Source organism: Piliocolobus tephrosceles, chromosome 8 (assembly GCF_002776525.5).
Source record: "Piliocolobus tephrosceles isolate RC106 chromosome 8, ASM277652v3, whole genome shotgun sequence".
NCBI classification, from domain to species: Eukaryota; Metazoa; Chordata; class Mammalia; order Primates; family Cercopithecidae; genus Piliocolobus; species Piliocolobus tephrosceles.
In genome coordinates, this window is record NC_045441.1 from 143,906,705 (window position 1) to 143,912,700 (window position 5,996).

Here is a 5,996-nt window from a genome sequence, read left to right on the forward strand (position 1 = left end):
ACCAGCACCATCCAGACCAGCATCACCCAGACCAGCACCATCCAGACCAGCATCATCTAGACCAGAACCATCCAAACCAGCAGCACCCAGACCAGCAGGGCCCAGACCAGCTCCTGCACCTAGATCAGCTGCTGTATCCAGACCAGCTGCTATACCCAGACCAGCAGGGCCCAGACCAGCACCATCCAGACCAGAACCACCCAGACCAGCACCACCCAGACCAGCACCATCCAAACCAGCAGTGCCCAGACCAGCTGCTGCACCCAGACCAGCGGCACCCAGACCAGCAGCAAACAGACCAGCAGTGCCCAGACCAGCAGCGCACAGACCAGCTGCTGTACCCAGACCAGCTGTGCCCAGATCAGCTGTGCCCAGATCAGCTGCTGCACCCAGACCAGCAGCACCCAGACTAGCTGCATCCAGACCAACTGCAGTAGCACCCCCGGGGCTGGGCCCCTGCACAGGCATTTTCAAAGCTCCCAGGAGACTCTGCTGTGAGCCAGGTTAAGACCCTCAACCCAAGACAGCCTTATCATGCCAGGCTTAGGACGCCCGCTCCTTCTTCAGCTAGTGCCCTCATCTTTGTTCCACAGTCAGGCCACAGTGCCCACAACTGTTTAGATTAAAACAGAGACCACCTCCCTTCACATTTCACCATGAATCCCTCCCCCGCCACAAAAGCTGTAATCCAGCAAACAGGTGGAGAAGAGCGTGCTCGAAGACTAACCTAATGGGAGAGATCAGGTTTAAATTAACATCTGGGACGGCCGACAGGGAAGGAAAACCACACAGAGGCAGGAGGGGAAGGAGGAAGGCGTGGAGACCAGTGGATATGCTCCCCCGGAGGGCGAGGGCGTTTCCATCCACTACCAGTTCCCTTTACTTGACTGAACATTGTAACCCCAGATTTCCTATGTTGAAACCCTAACCCCCAAGATGAAAGTATTTGGAGGTGGGGCCTTTGGGAGGTGATGAGATCATGAGGGTGGAACCCTTGGAGCCTTTCCACCACTGAGGTCAGAGCAAGAAGATGGCCCTCTGCAACTTGGAATAGGGCCCTCCCCAGAACCTGGCCACGCTGCGCTGGCACCCTGGCCTCAGACTTGCAGCCTCAATAAATGCCTGTTGTTTATCAGCCACCCAGCCTGATACGTTCTTCCAGCAACCCAAACAAACTGAGACATGAAAGTGGCGTTGTTCGTCTGGGGTAATATCTGAGGTTCACTGCCTCATGCCAAGGAAATGAAGGATGTGGACACATAAGGAGTGAGGTTAAGAGTGAAAGTTTAATAGGCAAAAGAAAGAGAAAAGCACTCTCCTGAAGAGAGGGAGGGTCCTAAGCCGGTCTTCTGGTCCAAGGTGAAGTGCAGGAGGTTTTTTAAATGAACCTGAGGCAGCACTGTCTGATGTACATAAACCACAAACGATTGGTCACATCAGGTGTACCATGTGCATGATGTGCAAAGAACTGGTTAGGACTAGGTGTGCCATTTGTATTGCTCATGAAGAAGCTGGCCGCCCCAGTCTTATTTTTTATTTTATTTTATTTTCTTTGAGACAGAGTCTCTGTCACCCAGGCTGGAGTGCAGTGGGTGCCATCTCAGCTCACTGCAGCCTCCACCTCTCAGGATCAAGCGATTCTCCTGCCTCAGCCTCCCAAGTAGCTGGGATTACAGGTGCCCACCACCACACCTGACCAATTTTTGCACTTTTAGTAGAGATGGGGTTTCACCATGTTGGCCAGGCCGGTCTCGAACTCCTGATCTCAAGTGATCCACCTGCCTTGGCCTCGCAAAGTGCTAGCATTACAGGTGTGAGCCACTGCGCCTGGCCTGCCACCCCAATCTTTTATTATGTAGGTGGGTTCTCTACCTGGCTGGCACCATGTTGCCTGCCTCATTACTGTGCAAGTGGTGACAAAGGAAAGGGAAGATGGCGCCTCCATGCTGAACATGCCCGGCCCTCAGGTAGCCCTTTTCTGTTGGCACAGCTGCCGGCATTCGCCCGTGCAAACTTCCAGCTTGCTTATTTATGTTTGTAGCTCTATTTTTCAGGCTACTCTTTGTTTGTTAGAAAAGAAATGGGCCGGGCGCGGTGGCTCAAGCCTGTAATCCCAGCACTTTGGGAGGCTGAGATGGGCGGATCACAAGGTCAGGAGATCAAGACCATCCTGGCTAACACGGTGAAACCCCGTCTCTACTAAAAAAATACAAAAAACTAGCCGGGCGAGGTGGCGGGCGCCTGTAGTCCCAGCTACTCGGGAGGCTGAGGCAGGAGAATGGTGTGTACCCGGGAGGCGGAGCTTGCAGTGAGCTGAGATCCAGCCATTGCACTCCAGCCTGGGTGACAGAGCGAGACTCCGTCTCAAAAAAAAAAAAAAGAAAAGAAATGATTTGGGGACTGCTTCTTGTTAAAACGGAAACCTTGCCAAGGACTCCTTTACCGTCACTACCTACCTAAAATAATTTCTTTCTAGCTCCTGTATCAGCATCCCCAGCCCTCCCTCCCTTTCACCTGGTCCCTGTCCCGCTCCATCCTGTCCGCTCACAGTTGGCACTGATTTCCTTGATTGCAGAGATGCCTGGAAGCCCCAGAGCAACCTGTGCCTGGACCCCAAAAAAACCACAGAACCTAGGAGGGGAAACAAGAGAAACGATTAATTATTAGAAATAAATTGCATACATTAAAACGATGGTTACAGAAGGTCAGAGAAGTCAAGAATTTAGACTTTAGATTTTAAAACCACAGTGTTCTGACTCCAAAACATCTGAGGAATATGGGAAAATGCCTAGTTTCTCTCCAGGGAATCCCACATCCAACTATTTTATTTGTTTCAAAGCGTTTTCATCAGATTTTAAAGATGGTTTACTGCCTGAAGATGAAAGGAATGCTTGTCGGAGTAATTTTTCATAGTTCTGCTCTTTTATCTAACTAGATCAAGAAACTAAGGAGGTGTTTAGGAAAATGGCTGCATTTTGTACCTGTGGGAGCTTCAAAAGCACTGGAGATGCAAAACAGTTCTCAAATCATCCAAACACATTTTGCATCTGGAAATACGTACATACTCATTTACCTTCAAATTCCTAAAATGATGCCTTCTGAAGTTGCCAGTTTTCCCTTCTGCTTACAGTGTTGATGCCTCATCTCCAGAAAGTGGGGAATGTTTTGTTTTGTTTTTGTTTTTTTAGACGGAGTCTCGCTGTGTCACCCAGGCTGGAGTGCAGTGGCACGATCTCGGCTCACTGTAACCTCTGCCTCCCAGGTTCTCCCACCTCAGCCTCCCGAGTAGCTGCGACTACAGGCACGTGTCACCACGTCCGGCTAATATTTTGTATTTTTAGTAGAGATGGGGTTTCACCATTTTAGCCAGGATGGTCTCCATTTCCTGACCTCATGATTGGCCTCCCACCTCGGCCTCCCAAAGTTCTGGGATTACAGGTGTGAGCCATCCGCCTGACCTGGAAGGCGGGGAATGTTCTTTTTGCTGCCCAAAGCAGGAAGGATTCCTGAGACTTACTCATCGGCCAAAAATATTCCTCAACTGCAAATCTCTTAAAGGCCACCTGGATCACCTTAGTCCCAAGCCTCGCCCAACTGGACACATCACACAACCGTCTACCAACGGTGCCTAGCTTTGAGGTTCTCCCAAACCACAGCAGCAAGCTCACAAATGCCTCCTCAGCACTGAGCAGATGGAGGGTGTCTGTGCTGAACATCCTGTGTCTCAGTGTCCCATCCAAGCTGTCTGGGGCTGGCCCCTATGAGAAAGGCTCCTCACTCATTAAAAACACAATAACATGGCAATGTGGGGTGGAGAGTGACAGCCCAGACCTGCATTGAGGTTTGGTTCCCAAAGCTCACGTTGATTTTGTTCTGTTTTCTTTCCTAATAGCCATCTGATGGTCTGAGAGCTCCGAATGAGAACACAAACTTAGACTAAATAAACCACTAAGTTGAGAACTTGGATCGACCAGCAGGCATATCTTCCTAAACTGTGAGTCATTACCTGGGTCTCAGACCAGCCTTGCCAAGTGCACTGCATTTTTGAAGTGGCCTAAATGGGTTTGTTCTGCTCCCATAGATCAGTCCTCATGTTATCCCAGCAGGGAATTGATTGTGAAAGAAAATGTTCTGACTCAAAAGGAAAAGAAAAATGCACATCGTTCATCAAATACTAAAAGTTATTTGATGAGTCATATTTCAGTTTGAAACTGACTTGCAGATGAGTCTTCTTTTACTCTCACCATGTAACCCATGCAAAATTTGCATCTAAGCATAATAAAGATGAATAAGATCTTGCATTTCAAGATTTAGTAGTTTTAAGGTACTGGTGTTTCTGCACCCCCCCAAAATGAATGATGTTATGAATAATGTGTTAACCCAAATATTTTAAGTGGATAAAATATATTTGAAAGAAATAGGAAGCATATTTTCCCAATCAGAAGAATTCCTTTGTAATGCAATTAATCAAGTGTTACTTTTAACTTATTCACCTTATGAATTCGAGTTTTGAAAATCTCATTTTTCTAAAGCAGAATAGACCTACCTAGCCTGGTTTGAATGTCCTGTCCCCTGCCCCTGATTTCCCTTTGAACAGACGAAACAAAGAAAGTCTGCAACCTTCAATGCGATGGCTTCCCTAAGGAGTTCCAGTTACTCACGCATTCTCTAAAATCCTATACCAACTCTGCTGTTCAAGGACCCTTTATATAACGTCAACAAGATCTCTAGCGTTTCCTTATCATCACCACCACCATCACCATCTCCATCACCATCAACGCTGTTGCAGAGCCAACATGGGAGCATCAAACTGTAAATCTGGATTGTTTCGGAGCATGTATTCAATTTTGAATGAATTGACAGGCCATATTAAACAACACATGCTCATATTACATATTATCCAGAAATATAAAACAGGCTAAAACCCTCAATCATTTCAGCCCCATATTCTAAGACTGGTCCTTTCTCAGGAGCCGTTCACACGCAGTGCCGAGGATGGCCAGCAGATGGCAGCACCAAGGCTCAGAAAGAGCAGAAACCAAGCGGGAGCTAAAGGGGCGTTCGATGCCCACTGTGACATCGTCAGGACACCTAAGAAGGCAAATTATGTTCTTTCTTCATTATTTTCTTTCTAAACACATTTGACAACCCACCTTTTATTAACACGTCTGCATCCTCTAAGACAATGCTTTTGCACACCACCACGCTCCCGCAGCACAAGGTCTCAATCGGGGATTCAGAAGGCTAAGATCCTATATAAAGAATATTTATGTCTTAATCGTCTTGAAAGCTTGGCATGGTAATTGAAGAATTCAAAGGTCAAAAAATCTACTTTGTCTCTCTTAGTTTTCAGAAAATCAAGAAGCCAACCACGCCAAGATTGATGGAAATACATTTTCCTTGTCTCTTCCACATATTATACTAAGTGGTAATGTCAAACTGCCAGGAGTTTCTGATGCTTTCTCTCTAAAGGTGAATATGCCTGAGTGTGCCCCAATAGAGATGCTCACTTATAAGTAAAAGGAAGAGCAGAGAAATCGCAAAATAAGTCATCACAAGGATAGTAAACATTGGAAAAAATGTTTAACCTCACTAGCAATCAAACACGAAAAAAAAAAACCCACCAAGATGTCATGATTCACTATCAAATTATTGCACATCAAAATGTATTAATAATGAGTCCTACATGAGAGAAAATAAATTGATGCAACCTTTCTGGAGGGAATTGGAGCCAGAGACTCAGGAGCTTTAAAAATATTCATAGCCTTTGACTTTATTAGCAACCGTCTTGGGACTCTAACCCGAGAAAAAATCTGAAAATCCAAAATACGGAGTCAAGATTTTTCATTCCAACGGTACGTGTAACAGTAAAACGCAGGACACATTCTAAATATTGCGACAGAATAGTAACTCAATTCTATTTATATGACTGTATCTATTTAGTCAATGAAATAATGCCCATACATACTTTCAGAGCCAAGCGTCTGAAAGGATAT

General features: G+C 46.4%; 1 protein-coding gene across 1 annotated transcript in view; it reads right to left on the reverse strand.

Annotated features, from left to right (window-relative positions):
• Window positions 1-792, reverse strand: part of CNPY1 (canopy FGF signaling regulator 1) — a 92,848-nt gene extending 92,056 nt beyond the window's left edge. The window contains exon 1 of the mRNA XM_031936100.1: window positions 728-792. The gene's annotated coding sequence lies outside the window, so the exon portion shown is untranslated. The remainder of the gene's footprint in view (window positions 1-727) is intronic.
• Between the last annotated feature and the right edge of the window lie 5,204 nt (window positions 793-5,996).